Genomic DNA, 20,612 nt, shown 5'->3' with positions numbered 1-20,612 from the left:
CCTTGCCTCCTACTTACATTTCTAATCTACAGCATTGTGCCAGACGGCGTTTTAATTTTACTTATTGGCGCGGCTTTTTTTTTTTTCTTCTTCTTTGAGGAGTATTATTTTGTACCTGGAGTTCATCATCTTAAAGAGAGAGAGGCTTTTGTAGTTTCTTTATTTCAGGCCGTGGTTGCTAGAGCAACTTTAAACACACTTGCCCTAAGATCTCCACTCATGGTAACTAGTCAGGTCATGACTGTATTAGCAAGTCCTGCCACCACTCATAGTACCCCAGTCAAGTGTATCACCAGAGTGAATAGGCCAGTGACAGATTTACTTAATTACATTTGTCCTTTAAAATAAAAATGAAAATTTAACAGGCCACAGGAGAAGCACTTTCGACTGATACAAAGCATAAGTGAGTAAAGAACACTAGCATGGTGCCAAATTCATTCATAGATTTTTAAGGCCAGGGGGAATCATTATGATTATCATGTCTGACCTTCTGCATTGCACAGGCTACAAAGCCTTCTCTAGTATATTATAGGCAGGCTGAAGAGGAATCTCTCTCTCTGTGAACAAAGGAAGCAGGAAGGGAAAATCAGTAATTCCCCTCCTCACTTAACTACCATTAGTGTTGCATTACAGCAAAGCTACCCATAGCGCAGTAAAATGTTGATGCTGGCAAAATGGAGTTTGCTTTTACAGCATAGTGGAAGTAAAACATTTATACTGAGTGTGCCCAAAGGACTGGAGAAGGGCAAACATGGCACCTATCTTTAAAAAGGAGAACAAAGAGGCCCTGGGGAGTTACAGGGTTGACTGGTCTAACTTCAACACCTGGAAAGATACTGGGACAAATTATTAAGCAATTTATAAGCACCTGGAGGCTAGTATAGTGATGACAGATCCATGTTGGCTATTATTTAAGAACAAATCATCCCAAACCAACCTAATATCCTTCTTTGACAGGTTTACTGGCCTAGTGGATAGAGATGAAGATGTAGAAGTGATACATCATGATTTTAGTAAGGTTTTTGACACAGTCCCACATGACATTCTCATAAGCAAACTAGGGAAATGTGGTCTAGATGTAAATTGTTATGAGGTGGGTGCACAACTGGTTGAGCGACCATACTCAAAAAATAGTTTATATGGTTCGCCGTCAAATTGGGACAACGTATCCAGTGGAGTCCTATAGAGGTCAGACCTGAGACTGGCACTAGTCAATATTTTCATTAATGACTTGGATGAAGGAGTGGAGATTTTGCTTTAAAAGGTGCAACTGGCGCCAAGCTGGGAAGGGTTGCTAGCATGTTGGAGGACAGGATTAGAATTCAAAATTACCTTGACAAAAATGGAGAACTGGTCTGAAATCATTCAAGACAACTGCAAAGTATTAGCCCTTAGGAAGGAAAAGTCAAAGTCACAACTACGAAATGGGGAATAACTGGCTAAGCATTTGTACTGCTGAAAAGGACCTAGGGCAGGGGTGGGCAAACTTTTTGGCCTGAGGGCCACATCTGAGTGGGGAAATTGCATGCAGAGCCATGAATGTAGGACTGGGGCAGGGGGATGGGGTGCGGGGTGTCCAAGGGGGCTCAGGAGGGGGTACAAAGTGTGGGAGGAGGCTCAGGGCAGGGAGTTGATGTGCAGGACAGGTGTGGCAGGGGGCTCAGGGCAGGGCCAGCTCCAGGCCACAGCACACCAAGTGCGTTCTTGGGGTGGCACACTGCGGGGGGCGTTCTGCCGGTTGCCCAGAGGGCGCCAGGCAGCTCCGGTGGACCTCTCACAGGCATTTCTGTGGAGGGTCCGTTGGTCCCACGGCTTCGGTAGACCTGCCACAGGTGTTTCTGTGGACGGTCCGCTGGTCCCGCGGCTCCGGTGGACCTCCCGCAGACACGCCTGCAGCAGCTCCACCGAAGCGTGGGACCATCAGACCCTCCGCAGAAACGCCTGTGGGAGGTCCACCGGAGCCGCGGGACTGGCGAGCGGCAGAGCACCCCCCGTGGCATGCCGCCGTGCTTGGGGCGCCGAAATTGCTAGAGCCGGCCCTGCAGGGCAAGGGGTTGGGGTGAAGGAGGGGTTCAGGATGTGGGCTTCAGCATGGCACCACTTACCTGGAATGGCTCCGGGGTGTCAGCAGCATGCAGCAGGGCTCAAGCAGTCTGTCTGCCTGCCTGCCTGCCCTGGCCCCACGCTGCTCCCAGAAATGGCTGGCACCACATCCCTGTGGCCCCTGGGGGAGGGGGAGGACAAAGGGCTCTGCGTGCTCCCATTGGCCACAGTTCCCTGTAACTGGCCAATGGGAGCTTCGGGGGAGGTAGCCACAGGTGAGGGCAGTGTGCGGAGCCCTCTGCCCCGCCTCCCCTGGAGGCCACAGGACATGGTGCAGGCCACTTCTGGGAGCGGCGCGTGGTGCCCCGGGGGTGACAATTCTGTGGTCAGGATCCAAAGCCCTGATGGGCCAGATTCAGCCTGGGGGGGCTGTAGTTTGCCCACCCCTGACCTAAGGGTTATAGTGGACCACCAATCATAGTCAATAATTTCACTGAATCATAGACTTTAAGGTCAGAAGTGACCATTAGTCTTACTTCCTGCACAATGCAGGCCACAGAATCTCACCCACCCACTCCTGTATCAAACCTGTATCTGAGCCATTGAAGTCCTCAAATTATGATTTAAAGACTTCAAGGTGCAGAGAACCTTCCAGCAAGTGACCCATGACCCACGCTGCACAGGAAGGTGAAAAAACCCCAGGGCTTCTGCCAATCTGCCGTGGAGGAAAATTCCTTCCTGACCTCAAATATGGCGATCAGTTAAACCCTGGGCATGTGGGCAAGACTCACCAGCCAGACACCCAGGAAAGAATTCTCTGTAGTAACTCAGATCCCACCCTATCTAACAACCCATCACAAGCCATTGGGCATATTTACCACTAGTAGTCAAAGACAAATTAATTGCCAAAATTAGGCTATCCCATTATACCATCCCCTCCATAAACTTATCAAGCTTAATCTTGAAGCCAGATATGTCTTTTGCCCCCACTTACTCCCCTTGGAAGGCTGTTCCAGAACTTCACTCCTCTGATGGTTAGAAACCTTCATCTAATTTCAAGTCTAAACTTCCTGATAGCCAGTTTATATCCATTTGTTTCTTGTGTCCACATTGGTACTGAGCTTAAATAATTCCTCTCCCTCCCTGGTATTTATTCCTCTGATATATTTATAGAGAGCAATCATATCTCCCCTCAGCCTTCTTTTGGTTAGGCTAAACAAGCCAAGCTCTTTGAGTCTCCTTTCAAAAGACAGGTTTTCCGTTCCCTGGATCATCCTAGTAGCCCTTCTCTGTACCTGTTCCAGTTTGAATTCATCCTTCTTAAACATGGGAGACCAGAACTGCACACAATATTCCAGATGAGGTCTCACCAGTGCCTTGTATAACGGTCCTAACACCTCCTTATCTCTACTGGAAATACCTCGCCTGATGCATCCCAAGACCGCATTAGCTTTTTTCACAGCCATATCACACTGGCGGCTCATAGTCATCCTGTGATCAACCAATACTCCAAGGTCCTTCTCCTCCTTTGTTACTTCCAACTGATGCCTCCCCAGCTTATAACAATAATTCTTGTTATTAATCCATTGTTACTGATGCACTTGCAAAAGAAGCTAATATAATTCTGGGCTCTATTTATAGGAGTGTTGAATGTAAGGGTACGTCTATACTACCTGCTGGATTGGCAGGTAGTAATTGATCTATCAGGGACCGATTTATCACATCTCATCTAGACGCGATAAATCAATCCACGAATCAACGCCCGTACTCCACCTCGTCAGGAGGAGTAAGCAGCGTTGACGGGGGAGCCATGGCAGTCGACTCACCACCATGAGGACGGCCAGGTAAGTCGAACTAAGATACTTCGACTTCAGCTACATGAGTAGCGTAAAGTTGCGTATCTTAAACTGATTTCCCCCCACCAGTGTAGACCAGCCCTAAGATATGAGAGGTAATTGTCCAACTCTACTTAACACTAGTGAGGGCACAGCTGGAGTAGGGTGTCCAATTCTGGGCACCACACTTTAGGAAAGGTGTGGATAAATTGGAGACAGGAGCGCAACAACAACGATGAAAGGGTTAGAAAACCTGACTTATGAGGCATGGTTAAGAAAACAGCATGTTTAGTCTTGAGAAGAAATCACTGAGGGTGGAACCCAATATGTTTTCAGATATATTAAGGGCTGTTATAAAGAGGACTGGTCAGTTGTTCTCAATGCCCATTGAAGGTAGGATAAGAAGTAATGGGCTTAATCTGCAGCAAGGGATATTAGGAAAAACTTTCTGATTGTTAAGATAGTTAAGCACTGGAGTAGGCTTTCAAGCGAAGTTGTAGAATCCCCATCATTGGAGGTTTTTACAAACAGGATGGACAAACAAGGATGGTGTAGGTTTACTTGGTCCTGCCTCAGCACAGGGCACTGGACTAGATGAGCCCTCAAGGTCCCTGTGATTCTAGGCTTTTCTTTCTGTGAAGCCTATTTTAGAAATGCAAAGAAGGCCCAGCACACATTTAAATAGCCAACTGGGGCGTTAGATATGATTTTTTTTTTTGAAGAGCTGATGCTACCATCCTGAGTTCATTGTTTATTAACTGTCTTTACTCACTTTCACTTGAGTAACTGTGTACATACAGGGGACAAGGCTGAATACATCACTGCGATACAGAACACTTGGCTAATTGCAAGGAAATCTGTACCAAGAGAATTTAATGGTGAGGCATGGAGAAAGCTAGTTGTCTGAACTAATTTTTACACAAAACTAAGTAAAGGGGCTGGCATTAGTGACTTTCTGCACAGTGGCATTAGTCAATGCAAGTATTCAGATGTTCAGTGATTTGACAGATGGCTCATGTATCAGTCTAGTCTCAAATGATGAGGTGATGTTTGTTTGGCATGAAATTGTATTGCCTTCTCAAACATCACTTCAAAAATATGTAATTGTTTTATTCATCCCCACTTTTCTGTACTTCTGCCACACCATGAAATAGGGGACCGATATGTGATCTGCTTTCACATAGTTGTCACTAGTTATAGAGGAAAGTTATTATGTATTCCTATACACTCAATTATTTTTAAATCTATAGTACTGCTTGGTTCAGATTCATTATTAGAAAGTAGCCATCAGTGTTGCAGTACTTAAATGTGTGTGATGCTCCCTGCAGGCAAAGCAGCAACCCAGCATTCTTTGCAGACTAGAGCGCATTCCAGTCCACATTCTCAGTGATGAGACTGGACAAATAAGGAAGCAAACAGTCCCGAGTCATACTGACTTTCAGTGCCATAGAAATAACAGGTGGATGGACAGTGAAGTTAGTGCTTACCAAAGAGGGAAAAGGACAGACTAGCTACCAAAGAAGTGTTATTTTTAAAGCTCCAAAAAGGAATTCTGAACCCAGTAAGTAATGGGATTAAACTATCACTGGTTAACAATAGTTCAGTTGAGCTATGAGAAACTGCAATCTTGTGCTTATTAGACAACTTGTATGTCTGAAAAGGGGGCTACATTCTCATGTGGAATACTTAAGCACCTGTCCTGAGAGGTGAGGTCTCTGCTCCTGGCAGGCAGCCTGGAGCAAACAGCATCATTCTTCTGTAAACAGAAATTAGGGGATGTTTGTGCAATAGGCAAAGACGAGGACCAATCACTAACCAAAATACCTAGCAAACAAAAATCCCAAGAATTTAGAATGCAAAGTCTTTAGGGTGGAGACTGTCTCCAGACAGCACCTAGTACAATGGGTCCTGCTTCATAACTGGGGTTCAGTTGCTACACTAATACAAATAACCGCCCAGCAGAATGCACTCCATGCTTTGCCTGAATATTAGAGCTCGGGCATTGCAAATTATTTCACTCTGCCTACATGACAATAAGCCATTATTTTTATGTTTATGTTTGTTTATATATATATAGAATATGACTAGTCTAGCTTAGTATTCTTGGTAAGGCTAATGAAGAGCATAGGCAAATCAACATGACAGGTAATTTGCCATTAATAGTTTGATTTCATCAGCCTGGCCACAGTCCCTTATAAACTAGGAAAATTATATGAAGCATGAGAGGATAGTATCAGTGTTTAACATTTATTTTCCATTATGTTACTGCAAAAGAGAAGTACGGCATCTTACTGCATTTTTGTTAAAGTATTTTAATCTTTAAAAAAATTTACCGAGTCAGTGGTATCTTTTCTTCATCTGGACAAACCACCATCCTAGCAGGCTGTCCCAATCAAGCAGAGCTGTTGTACTACAGAATCTTCATGAAAAGTTTACTGAAGCAGATTATGACTTAAACCTAGTGTGAGGGGATCCCCGGCATGCAGTTTGGGACTGTGGGGCCGCTGTTTCCCCTTAACTCTTCAGCCTGGGCTGTCTCTCACAGTGTTTTCATACAGACAAGCAGGAAACCTCTCCAGGAGCTGTGATCACTCAGCACAACAGCATGTGGAGCCGCACACCCAGCTAGATTGCATGAATGCTCCCAGAGCCACTCATGAATCACATAGAGAAAGGCACCAACCAAATCCCCCCAACTCCCAGCTTTGTACCTCAGGAATATACCATCTTGCACTGCTCAGGACCAGCAATGTAAGTTTATTAATTGGTTCACCACTTTGTAAATAGAAAAGGACAGTTATCTGTTCCATAACTGGCATTCTTCGAGATGTGTTGCTCATGTCTATTCCACAGTAGGTGTGCATGCTCGCCACATGCACTGGTACTGGAAGTTTTTCCCTTAGCAGTACCTATAGCAGGATCATTGCTGCAACCCCTGGAGTGGCACCTCTATAGCATGCTATAAGGGGAGCTGCGCGCTCCCCTCTACCCTCGATTCCTTCTTGCCGGACTAACTCCGACAGAGGGGAAGGAGGGCAGGATGTGGAATAGACATAAGCAACACATCTCGAAGAACAACTGTTACAGAACAGGTAACTGTCCTTTCTTCTTTGAGTGTTTGCTCATGTGTATTCCACAGTAGGTGATTGCGTGCTATGCCTGATGGAGGTGGGTAGGAGTTCACAGATTCCCTGGTTGAAGCACAGCTCTACCACAACCAGCATCATCCCTGGCCTGGGAGACAATCGCATAGTGCGAGGTGAACATGTGCACTGAGGACCAGGTAGCGGCTCTATAGATGTCCTGGATAGGGACATAGGCCTCATTGGCTGCCTTTGTGGCCCGAGCCCTTGTTGAGTGAGCCCTCATGATAGCAGCAGTTCCCGCACCACCTGGGTCATAGCATGTGTGGATGCACAATGTGATCCACCGGGAAAGCCTCTGGGTGGAGATTGGTTGGCCCTTCATGTGCTTGGCTGAAGCAACAAAATAGTTGTGGACCTGTGGAATGGCTTAGTCTGATCCAGATAAAAAGCCAGTGCCCTATGCACACTGAGCTTATGGAGGCAGCATTCCTCGTTAGAGGCATGAGGTTTGGGGCAGAGGACAGGCAGGAAAATGTCCTGATCCATGTGAAAAGCAGAGACCACCTGAGGGAGGAATGCAGTGTGTGGGCGGAGCTGCACCTTGTCCTTGTGAAAGACCGTGGGGGGGAGGGGAGACATCGCAGGTCAGGGTCCTGAGCTCCGAAACCCGTTGCGCTGACATGACAGCCATGAGGAAGGCTACCTTCTATGAAAGGTCAGACCATGAGCATGTGGCTGGGGGCTTGAACAGGGGCCCTGTGAGGTGGGATAATACAAAATTTAGATCCCGCTGAGGAATAGGGGTTATAACATAGGGAAAGGACCGGTCTAGCCCCTTGAGGAAATGCGTGGTCATGGTATGGGAGAAAACCAAGCAGCCCTGGCCCGGCGGATGGAATGCCAATATAGCCGCCAGGTGCACCCTGATGGAGGAAGGTGCCAGGCCCTGAGTTCTAAGGTAAAGGAGATACTCAAGGATAAGTCAGAGCAGGGCAGACATTGGGGAAGTACCCCACTCGCCCGCCCACCTGGAGAACCTGGACTACTTTGCCAGGTAGGCTTGACACATGGATGCCTTCCTACTTTCTAAGAGGACATGCCTGACCCCTTCCAAACACTTTCTCCCTTCTGCATCTAGCCATTGAGTAGCCATGCTGTCAAATGGATGGTGGCCAGGTTGGTGTGGAGGAGGTGGCCCGATCCTGGGAGAGTAGGTTCCAGGCGGAGCGGCAACGGCCACAGAGGGGCCACCAGCAAGCCCAGGAGGGTCCCATACCAATGTTGCCAGGACCAAGCTGGGGCAATCAGGAGGACACGTTCCTGTCCATTTTCACTTTCTCTAGGACCTTGCCAATGAGGGGGAATGGGGGAAAGACATAGAGGAGTTGACCTGACCATGACACGAAAGCATCTGAGATCGCATTCCTCCCCACCCATCCTCTCAAACAGAATTGGTGGCAATGCCAGTTCTGTCAGGTCGCAAACAAGTCTACTTGGGGAGTGCCCCATGCTCAGAAGAGCTGGTGAGTGACCTCCGAGTGGAGAGACCACTTGTGTTGGGAAGAGAAAACCCTGCTCAATCGATCAGCCTGTGTGTTGACGCTTGGCAGGTGGAAAGCCTTCAGGAAGCTGGCGTGGGCTATACAGAACTCCCAGAGGCCGAGGGCTTCCTGGCAGAGCGGTGAGGACCTCATCCCACCTTGCCTGTTGATGTAAAACATCGTGGTCCATGAGTGCTCTGACCACTTTGCCATGCAGTTGTGAGCTGAACGCCACACAGGCTAAGCATATTGCTCTGAGCTCCCTGACATTTATGTGAACGGGCAACTCCAAGGCCGACCACATCCCTTGGGCTGGGGGTCCATACAGGGAACTCACAGACTCAAGTCCGACACATTGGACATGAGGTTTAGTAATGGAGTTGGGTCCTGGAAAGGAATCCCCTGGAGCATGAACTGACTGAGGTCTCGTAAATCCAGGATAGGCCTGAGCCCCCACATTTGCCTTCAGGATAAGGAAATAACTGGAGTAAAACCCTTTCCCCAGAACTCCCTTGGAACTTTCTCCATAGCTCCCAAGCTGAGGAGCTGACCCACTTCCTGCTCTAGCAGGAGTAAATGTGACAGGTCTCCCCTGCCATCTGAGGGAGGGGAGATGGGAGGGTGGGGGGGTGAGACAAATTGTAGTGTGTTGAGCGCCCAACAGTCCAATGTTATTCAGGACCATTCTGTTAGGTGCGCACAAAAGCAGTTGCTGAAGGCAAACTTTATTGGTAGGTGCCTCTTGGGGGGGCACCCGGGTACCCTCCTGCAACCAGTCAAAAAATGCCTCTGGCCCTGCTGCTTGCCCCTTGTGGGCTCAAGTAGCAGGGCAGAGCGAGACTGTCCTTTGAGGTCGCCTCTTTTGGGTCTTGGACCTCTTATAGGCAGGCTCATATTTTGGCTGGGGAGCTGGGGCAGGAGCCTGCGGCTTAGGCTTTTCCTTGGGCGGGCCATAAAGCCTGACAGTTTGTAGGGTGTACGTGAGTCCTTCATGCCAGGAAGTTTCATGTCCGTTTGTTCTGCAAACAGGTCCTTGCCATCAAAGGGAAGATCCTGCATCACAGACTGTGCTTCCATGGAGAGTCTGGATAGCAGTAGCCACAAAGCCCTGCACATGGACACCGCCGAGACCATGGACCGAGTAGCTATGTCAGCTGCATCAGATGCTGTCGGCAGAGCAGCCTTTGCAGCAGCGGTACCCTCCTCAACAAGTGCCTTAAACTCCTTCCTTTCACGTTCTGGGTTCAAATTTCAGCAGTGATCCGCCCCAAGTTTAAACTCATAACAGCTAAGGAGGGCTTGGTGGCTGGCCACCCGGAGCTGGAAACTGGACGATGAATAAAGTTTCCTACAAAATGAGTCCAGCCTTATAGAGGCCTTATTCTTGGGTGCGGGTCCTGGTTGACCCTGTCTCTCCCTATGATTTACAGACTCCACCACTAGGGAGTTGGGGGCCGAGTGGATATAGAGATACTTGTGCCCTTTCCTGGGCACAAAATATTTGCACTTTGCCTTCTTTGATATTGGCACAAGGGAGGCTGACGTTTGCCAGAGTAGCCACCCCTTCATGCAGCAGCAGGGCCACTCTGCTTGGTGCCGAAGGCGAGAGGACATTGAGAGTCCCTCCGTCTCCTCAGCTTGGAGTTTGCGGCTCAACGCTACTCACTTCAGTAGCTCCTAGTGAGCCCTGAAATCCTTCTATGATGCGGAAGGGGATGGGGCTGTAACCTTGTCATCCGGCATGGGAGAGGCCAGTACGGAGGTCTGGAACTCCATACTCTGTTTTAGTCACCCACTAGGTTGTCTGTGTAATAAGCCTCTGTCCCAAATCTGGACCTTAGCGTCCAAAATCTGGGTGCTTAGCATGAACCTCCAAGCTTAATTACCAGCTTGGATCTTATCTCGCTGCCACCAATCAGGATTCTGAGTACCTGATAACACTCTCTGGGCTCTCCCCAACCTTCCCTGGGGGACCCCAAGACTCAGATGCCCTGAGCCTCAACAAAGGGGAAATAACCCACTTCCTTCCATGCTCTTTAACTTCCTCCCAGATTTTCCTGCCCTGGGGCTACTAGGAGTTTCCTGCTTCAATTCCCTGAAACACAAAACACACCCCGGCCACGATTTACCTTTCCCCCCTCCTTCTTTCCCCTCCCGTCTTTCCCTGAGAGAGGACAGTACTCCTTGGCACAGAGCCTTCCTATCCCCTTGCCTTACACTAGGGCAGAAAAGATCCAACACGCTCTTACAGAAGATGCATGATCACTGCCATTAAGTGCCTGGTCTTGCTTAAAAGGAAATTATATGATATACTCAACCTTATTCAAAAAACCGATATCCAATTTAAACATTCCAGCAACTCCACACATGAATACAATCTAAACCTATTGCTTTTCCTTTTTGTACTTCGCAACTTGGGAACAGAAGGGTAGAAAGACAGCTTGGAGATAGGAGAAAAAAAAAAAAAAGCTCTTCCCTCATAGCTGAGAGAAACATAACAGACAACAAGACAAAAAACACCCAGAAGTTCCTCCCTCCTTATTGAAAAATCCGGTTTCCTGATTGGTCCTCTGGTCAGTGTTGGTTCCCTTTGTTAACCCGTTAAGGTAAGAAACATTAACCCTTAGCTATCTGTTTGACAGTCTGGTTGGGTCCCGTCGAAGACTGTGCCCTGACAGAATGCTGAGCAGGCCTGAGAGCGGGCCTCTGACTGCAATCTGCATTGGGTCGGGGTCAACTGTCTAGAGCCCAGCAGTGGCTTGCTTCTAGAGCAGGGCCCGAGTGCCGGTGGTGCCCCGGCTACCTGCAGAGTCATAATGTCTTGGGCCACCTGAAGGGCATCCGGACAGGCCTGAGTCGACGCAACTAGGCTGCTCCGCTTGATATGAGTTGGAGCTCTGGGGCCCGGGGGGAGGGAGGAACTGGGGCTGCCCAACGTGGGTCTAGCCTCTCCCCCTGCTTTCTCTCGACACTGCTGATTAGACTGGGCCTTTCTCTATTTCTTAGAGGGGTAGCAGTGCCGGCCACTGGAAGATGCCTGCGGGGCTGGCTTTAGGCCAGTTAAACCAATTCCCCTGAATTGGGCCCCATCCCTAAGAGGGCCCCGCGCCCAAGCCCTGGTACTGCGTACCAGCAAGAGCTCGTGCACTGTACGGGGTGGCCCAGCTTCCCCAGGGGGCAATTTAAAGGAGCTCCAGGCCCTTTAAATTGCCACCAGAGCCCCATTGCTGGAGCCCTGGGGTAGGACTGCGGGGTTCTGGGGCCTATTTAAAAAGTCCGGGGTTCCCGCTGCTTCTACCGCTCTGGCCCTTTAAATAGCCGCGGGAGACCTGGGGAAGTGGAGGAGCTCCGGGGGCCTATTTAAAGGACTGGAGTGGCATAGGCAGCTGGAGCCCCTCCCCCCCCTGCTACCCCAGGGCTCCCACGGCTATTTAAAGGGCCAGGGCGGTAAAAGCAGGGGAGCCCCGGTCCCTTTAAATAGTCCCCGAGTCCCGGGCTGCTCCTGCTACCCTGGTGGGGGAGGGAGGAGGGGGCTCTCACCGTACAGGGTGGGCTGCACCCCCTGTACCTGCATCGCCAGCCCCTGCTGCACTCCCTGCCCTGCCTGCAGCCAGCCCCACACCCCCTGCCCTACCCACACCAACCAACCCCTGCTGCAGCCTTCTGCCCGAAGGCAGCCAGTCCTGCACTCCTCTGTCTCCAGCCCTGCCAACCCATACCACACCCCTTGTCTCCAGCCAGCCCTGCACCCCTTGCTCTGCCTGCAGCCAGACCCTCTACCTCCAGGCAGACCCTGCCCTGCCTCCAGCAAGCCCCATGTCCACTGGTGCCCTGCAGGTCCCAGGACAGTAACCATGCACACCTGATTCAATGAGGGTTTGGGGAGCAGCTGGGACCCACACATGTGAAATAGAGCTCATTTCTAGTTCAGGTCCATCTTTTTAAAAAAGAACTTTAAGTCTGTATTTTCCCAGACATATCAGGCTTTTTGGTTCTTAAATCGCCATCCAGGAGGAAAATATGGACGTATGGTAACCCTAGTGGTACCAAAAATACATACTGTGGCACATCCTTTAAATCAGAACTTTTTATAGGAAACCAGTTACTAAGAAATAAAAGGCTTTTTTTTACATGTGCTTTTTTTTTTTTTTAGTCATTCCTGGCAAGGCCCCACCAAAAATGTTTGAATTGGGCACCACACTGCCTAAAGCCGGCCCTGGGTGCCGGGGGATCACTGTGCACCAGGGCTGAAGCCAGTGCTGACTCCATGAGAAGGAGTGTAATGTCTCTTAGTTTTAGGTTTAAAGGACCTGCACGTCACCAATGTGGGATTCACCCAAGCAGCAGAGATAGTCGGCAAGCAGGTCACTTCTGGGCATGGAACACTGCAAGAGTTGCACGATTTAAACCCTGGGGTTCAGGGCATGCCCCGGCCCGAATGCTAACTAACTGAACTGAAACTAATGAACACAGGTACCACTAACAATGAATGACAAGTTCTGGGACGAGCTGCAGCAAATAGGTCCAACGGACCCTCACTGGTGGCAAGAAGGAACTGAGAGTAGGGGGGAGCTCCCCTTATAGCGCTATGGAGGCACCACTCCAGGAGGTGCAGCAGCTTTCCCCCTATGGGTACTACTAAGGGAAAAACTTCCGACATTGGTGTACATGGCGAGCACGTGCACCTACGGTGGAATACACATGAGCAAACACTCAAAGAAGTGGATATACACCAGCCTTTTTAAACCTGAGCAGATTTACCAAACACTTCAGGCAAACTTAGGGTTGCCAGATGTCTGGTTTTCAACCGGAACATATGGTTGGAAAAGGACCCTGGCAGATTCAGTCAGCACTGCTGATTGGGCCATTAAAAGGCTAGTCGGCAGCACAGTGGGGCAAAGGCAGGCTTGCTGTGTGCCTGGCTCTGTGCAGCTCCCCGGAAGCAGCAGCATATCCCCCACCCCCTTCGGCTCCTACACATAAGGTCAGCCAGGGGACTCAGCATGCTACCACCACCCCAAGCGCTGGCTCTGCAGCTCCCATTGGCCAGGAACTGTGGCCAGCAGCACTAGGGGATGGGGCAGCACGCAGAGCCACCTGGCTGTGCCACTGTGTTGGAGCCAGAGAAGGGACATGCTGCTGCTGCTGCTGCTTCTGGGAGCTGCTTGATAGATGCTCCTCCTGGAGCCTGCACCCCCTGCCCCCCTCACATACCCCAACCTCCTGCCCTGATCCCCCTCCTTCCCTCCAAACCCCTTGGTGTCAGCATGGAGCACTCTTTGTACCCTAGAGCCCACCCCCCGCCCAGCCAGAGCCCTCTCACACCCCAACCCCTTGCCCCAGCTCAGAGCCCCCTCCCACATCCTCAGCCCCTCGTTTCTGGCCCTACTGTGGAACCTGTACCCCCAGCTGAGCCCATATGCCCCCCAAACATCCCACCCCTGCCTCAGCGCAGAGCCCCCTCCCATACTCTAAACCCCTTGGCTTCGCCCCCCCAGCCCCCTCCCATACTCTGAACCCCTCATCCCTGGCTCCACCCCAGTGCCCTCACCCCCTCTCACATCCCAACCCACTGCCTCAGCCTGGAGTCCCCTTCCGCATCCTGAACTCATTTCTGGCCCCACCTCAGAGTCCACCTCCCCAGCCAGAGCCCTCGACACCCCAACCCCTGAGCCAGCCCGGTACAAATGAGCAAGTGAGTGAAGGCAAGGAGAGCAAGCAATGGGGGCGGGGCAGAGGGATGGCATGAAAAGGGGTAGTTTTGTGCAAATAGAAAGTTGGCAAACTCACTGGTAAAGATAAACAGTGAAACAAGTTTGACTTTTTGCCTGTAAATCACTTAAACTCTACCTTTTGTAGTCAGAGTTACCAAAATATAAGCACGCAGTCTAAACTCTCAACCCTATTAGACTAGGTAACATGTAGATTAAGGATTCCCCCCCCCCCCCCATTAGATATTGCAGTTCATAGTACACAGTCTCCAAAATGGCATCTTCAGTCTTCTCAGTGTTCTGGTTGCTTGCAGCATAGGTGGAGGAGAGGAGAAACGGCAAAGCATGGGGCCACTGTGTTCTGTTTTATCTCCTTAGTCTATGTACAAGTCCAGGCATGTCCGGTGAGCATTGCTGAGGCACCATGCAAGGTTGAGCAGTTCCCCTGGTGTGGCCCTATGCGAGTGGCATTGCATTGTAGCCTCCTTGTTGGACAATGGCTGTTGATGGTTGTTTGACAGCGACCCAGGCATTGGTTACTTTTCCTTGCTGTTGGGAGCTGCCAATTCTCCTCTTTACAGCATGTTTTAGTGACAGCCATATAGCACAGTCTCATAACTTCATAGCACTAATAATTTACATACTTAGAACAAAGACTTTCAGCAGCTCATAACCTTCCCTGATACCTCACGTGACATGCTTTATATGCAATACCACAATTTTATATAAATGAGGAATATGGGGGGGGGGGGTTTACAGGGCACCCTCCCAGGTACAGTATGTCACACCGACTAAACAACCACCGTTCTGCCTCATTTAGATAAGAGCTTTAGGCCATGTCCTGTCTCCCACTGTATGTACAGTGCCCAGCATGGTAGGGTCCTGATCTTGGCTGGAGCATGTGGGTGCTACTGTCCTAGCTCTTCATGGCAGGAACCATGTTTTATGGGTACAGTGCATAGCACACTGTGACCTGGCTTGCAGCCTGTGGGTGCTACTATAATATGTGCTAGTGAGTTGGACAAAACTTTATAAAAGGAATCAAGATTACAGCAGAGGGTTTACATAGAAATGGTACAGCAAAATGGGAAGGGGGTGTATTGAGGTGGACCCTCCACATTAGATTCAGGTAGGGGTATAATCTCATCACAGTGGTGTAGAATTGCATGCATACTGTGGGTGTCTAACCTTCAAGTGAAAATCCTTTACTGCGAGTGACCCCTTCAGACAGAGGCGTTCTAGATTGGGATGGAAGATTTGGCCTGTGTCCTGCAAGAGGAGGTGTTGAATCAGCTGTACGGTGATTGGTGGACAGACTGCCATGTGCATGAGGTATGGGTACCAAGTCTGTCATGGCCATGTTGAGGCTATGAGAATGACTGTGGCTTGTTCCACCTGATTTTGTGAAGCAGTTCGAACAATAAAGGCATATAACCAGTATATTCCATCTAATGAGGAAGGCGTCCCTCAAAGACAGCTGACCCAGACCTGCTCTTGAGCAGAACTGTGGACATTTGGAGTTTTTGAGTGTGGCAAAGAAATCTATGGTCAGGAATCCCTAGCAGTTGAATATGTGCTGCAGGGCTCATGTCTTAACTCTCACAAGACCCCAAGTACGAATCTCCTGCTCAGTGAGTCCACCATGGTGTTCTGGTGTCCAGGTAGATAAGAGGTCAAGCTGTTGATGTCATGTTGGATACACCAATTCCACAATTTTAGTGCTTCTGAGCACAAGTTTTGGGACTTTGCTCCCATTTGTCTGTTACTACAATATGCAGACGACATTGTCATTACTCTTGCCATCTTTTAAAGTGCTGGCACGTGTTGCAGACTGCATGTAATTCTCACCAGTTGATATGCAACACCAATTCTGAAGGAGGGCACCTGCTCTGTACTGTGTGGGTCTGTAGCTGTGCTCCCCAAGCACAGGTGTGGGGGCGGGTAAGTCTCAAGGACAGTCTGCGCTCTTCCTTTGGTAATTACTGAGTATCCAGTGACAGGTACTGGATGCTCCAGGGAACAGTGGGGACTCGGGGATTGGTGTGTGCCTAGCGCTAGCCTGAACAGAGAAAGCAAGGTCTGCAGAGCCCTGGAAGGTAGCGTGCGTTTGCGGGGGGGCCAGCAGCACAGGCTGTTGGTTTCAGGGAGCTGAGCTACAACAGCCACAGGCAAGATTGCTTCTTGCTAAGGGTAGATAGTGGGCCTCAAATTTGGAGGCAGATAAATAATATCTGCTCAAGTTCTTCAGCTGCAGAAACTACTGCATATGCTGAGGCTGGGAGACATTACTGCAGTTCCAGAAACATATGGTGGGAAGAATGATGGGGATGTGTGGAGGGAGCTTATTTCATTGAGCTGCTCTTCCTAGTTAGCTTAAGTTCCTTTTCCCTAAGCCTAATTGCACTGTCAGACCTTTCCCAGGGTCAGCTAGTTCGCACAGCTTCATGTGCGCTGGAGTCACAAACTGGGCTCAGAATAGGCTTCTTAATAGTAAGCAGTAAGCAAAACATGCATATACATACTGAAAAAAGCAAATCCAAGGCCTGGAAAGAGAAGATAGCCTGCTTAGAACTGAATCCTTCCATACTAGGAGATAAGGGGCAGCAGAATTTCCCCCACAGCTTCAGAGGAGACCCTCCCCCAGTCAGTTTATAGAAACGTGTCTTCATGAGCTGTGTAGCTTTTACACAGAATATGCTGGCTGACAGAAAAAAGCAGAATTCCATGCAATCTGGCTCACTCAGATCTATGCTTCCTGGCCAGTCTACTGCTCTCCAGTTTCTTTCTAGTTGTCTGTTTTGGGCTCTTCCATCTCCAGTACTTCAATTGCTTTGGACTATTTGTCTGATCTCCCCAGTCTCCCCCCCGCCCTCATTGTCACACCTTTACAATCCTGCAGCTAATATTACTTACCCAAAACCAGTGAGCTCTATTTTTGTTTTCCTAATAAGCTACGTTTCTGTGGAATATGCAGTAGGAGGACACAATCCTAAAAGTAGCATCTGTTCATTACCAAGGCCTTTCCCAAAAGGAATCTCATTCCATCCATAAACTAAGCCTCCATTTAAGAATTGCTGATTTACACATATTTAAAAGGCTGCTGCAGGTAGATGAGGCACTCATTTCTTTCACAAAAATCATTCTAAGTGTCTTTATGTATTTTTCTCTGAACAGTGAAGCTGGCCAACTTAGGGAAGTTGTAAGATCTTTAATATCAGAGCTACCATTGGATTCTCAAGGGAAAAGGGGACCAAAAGAGGCCAGGTTCCCTCCAAATGCCTTTTATGTTGCTTTGTCACAGTGTTATCTTGTTTTACAAGTGCTCTGTTTACGAGAATGCCATGAAGAAAAATGTTCATGTAAGTTCCGTAATCACATAGGGCTACTTTGTAAGCCAGCAGAATACAGCCTCAGCAGCTGCTTGCCCACAAAACTTTGCAATTGTGGAGACTAATTAAGATTCTTCAGAGGAAGTTCCTTCTCTTTGCAGAATGCCTTATTAGATATTCCGTACCTCCCTTCTTCAGAGCAGAATGTCTGACTGTGCCTGTTCTAAGTTTATGGCTTATGAATTACCAATTGATTCCAAAATATCTCTGCTCTTTTCTGTGTCTGAATAAAGTTGTTTCCTTTAAAGAAAACAAAAAGTGGCATTCTGCAATTAACTACCAAAAGTCTAGCTATTTAACTATGTTAGACTAACTTTTAATTAGACAGCACAATACTTTCTAACTCATCTTCTCTACCAAAGGCTGTTAGGATTTGCATGTCATAATGCAGAGGGTTCAATAAAGGGGGAATTAATCATGGCTTTCAGTTGACGGTGGCTAAAGTTCAGGACAGTCTTGCCAGTTTGTAAGACTTGATTAAATTCAAGAGATTTTTTTAAAATCAACAGAAGGAAGTGTCAGGTCAATTTGAAAACTATTTTATTTACAAGGTTGGATACACTTATTAAAGTAGTCGGTATCTGTGCCCAGTTCTCTTCATTGATCCACAGTAACTACAGCAAAATTTCCTCAATACCAAGCTTGAGCTATTCCAAATGTCACTCTTTAGTACTACTATATTCAGCACCTCCATGAGGCATGCAGCTATTGCCCACGGGACAAAACTTGAGTTTGTAAAACAAGTTGACACCAGTGCATAGCCACAGTGGGGATAGAGGTTGTGCGTCTGGTATACTAATGTCTGCAGTTTTAATAAAAAAATCAAGCTTATACTCTCACTTTTATGACTACTCACTTTTCTTTACGCATTTTTATTCCTATTTTGGGCTCTATACATTAGATAAAACTTTTATAAAATGTAAATAGTTACCTTTACCTTTTCTGCTGCTCAGCTTTCATCAGTTTGTGTTCTGTTCCATACTGACTTTGAAATAGTCAATGTAAAAATAAAGCCCTTAAACTTAAAGGTATGCCAATTTCAGGAAGCAGCAAGGCAAGTTAGACATGGTAGACACCATTTGCTACAAGTTTATTTCTATTACTAGGATTTGAAAAGGAAGTAAGAGATGTTAAATATGTAAACAAACTGCCATGGTTCTAATGTACAAAACTTCTAGCTGGTTTGTTTGTCTTTTACCATCAAGTAGATCAGTTTTATTTTTCTGTTGATTGCAGCACGTGTTTAACTCTTGCCACATTATCTGGCTTTTTTGGGAAGTATTTCCATCTCCCCAAACTAAAATTTAGCAACTTAAAGCTTTCATATCACTTGCTGCACAAAAGTTATACTGAATTATGTAGTAACGAACACTTAATTCTCTGGGAATATAATGGAAAGTTACATTCCTTACTGTTCAAAGAGGATATTCAAAACAGGTATTTTCTTACTTTGTTACAGCAACACTTAGACAACATGATCTGTAATTAAACAATGCTATTCAGAGGAAATTGATCTTTTTTTTTAAATTGGGATTTGAATAAACTATAACAAATTTCAACTTCATTTATATTTCCTACTAGAATGATGTGTCTCAGAACAAGTATCAAAAAAGAAATTGTACTTTTAAATCTCAACAGGAGGTTGAAAATGCAACATTGATTTATAGATATCACAATTCTCACCCAAGTTGTTTTGCAACAAACCGCAAGACTTCACCACTACCACAATAAAAATGAAGTGAGAAAACCACAAGATTAATCGTCCCTTCTTTTATCTACAAAGACTTTTTCAAGCAAGCTTTCTGCTGCTGGAATTCACACCTTCAACATATAAAAGATCAAAGGTCAAATGGGATAATTTCACCACCTATCTGCTTTCCTTTTGTGGGCAGGTTGTTTGTGTGTGGAATATATCAGACATTAGGACAAAAATACTTGTGTGGAATACTTATAAATATTTGCAAATTTAAACCTATAAATTCATGGATTCATAGACTCTAGGACTGGAAGGGACCTCGAGAGGTCATCAAGTGCAGTCCCCTGTCCTCATGGCAGGACTAAATACTGTCTAGACCATCCCTGATAGATATTTATCTAACCTACTCTTAAATATCTCCAGAGATGGAGATTCCACAACCTCCCTAGACAATTTATCCCAGTGTTTAACTACCCTGACAGTTAGGAACTTTTTCCTAATGTCCAACCTAAATCTCCCTTGCTGCAGTTTAAGCCCATTGCTTCTTGTTCTATCATTAGAGCTAAGGTGAACAAGTTTTCTCCTCCTCCTGATGACACCCTTTAGATACCTGAAAACTGCTATCATGTCCCTCTCAGTCTTTCTTTTTCAAAACTAAATAAACCCAATTCTTTCAGCCTTCCTTCATAGGTCATGTTCTCAAGACCTTAATCATTCTTGTTGCTCTTCTCTGGACCCTCTCACAATTTCTCTCCACACTTTCTTGAAATGCAGTGCCAGAACTGGACACAATACTCCAGTTGAGGCCTAACCAGCGCAGAGTAGAGCGCGGAAGAATGACTTCTCGTGTCTCGTTACAACACACCTATTAATGCATCGAATCACGTTTGCTTTTTTTGCAACAGCATCACCACTGTGTTACTCATATTTAGCTTGTGGTCCACTATGACCTAGATCTCTTTCTGCCATAACTCCTCCTAGACAGTCTCTTCCCATTCTGTATGTGTGAAACTGATTGTTCCTTCCTAAGTGGAGCACTTTGCATTTGTCTTTATTGAACTTCATCCAGTTTACCTCAGACCATTTCTCCAATTTGTCCAGATTACCCATCTTCATAATACAGTCCAACTCCTGTTGAGGGATAAGTGGGATTCTTAAAAGTTTCAGTTAGACACGCCATTTTTAACCACAGCACAATCTCTGCTGCAGGGAATATCATTTCAGGCAGTCAGACACAACTGAATATTTGGAAGTGTTTGCAAATTCAGCAGGGGACTAAGTCATCCAAATTTGGACTGACAAACTCCAAAC

At 47.5% G+C, this 20,612-nt stretch overlaps 1 long non-coding RNA gene across 1 annotated transcript; it reads left to right on the top strand.

Moving 5' to 3' along the window:
* Positions 1-6,132: 6,132 nt before the first annotated feature.
* On the top strand, positions 6,133-9,657 carry LOC116835869 (uncharacterized). The gene is made up of 3 exons (XR_004376321.2): positions 6,133-6,629; positions 8,308-8,487; positions 9,535-9,657. It is a non-coding gene; the product is annotated as an uncharacterized LOC116835869 (long non-coding RNA).
* Positions 9,658-20,612: the final 10,955 nt, after the last annotated feature.

The sequence above is a fragment of the Chelonoidis abingdonii genome, chromosome 2 (assembly GCF_003597395.2).
Source record: "Chelonoidis abingdonii isolate Lonesome George chromosome 2, CheloAbing_2.0, whole genome shotgun sequence".
Taxonomy (NCBI): domain Eukaryota; kingdom Metazoa; phylum Chordata; order Testudines; family Testudinidae; genus Chelonoidis; species Chelonoidis abingdonii.
The sequence above is the reverse complement of the archived record's forward strand: the minus strand, read 5'-3'. Positions and strand labels throughout refer to the sequence as shown.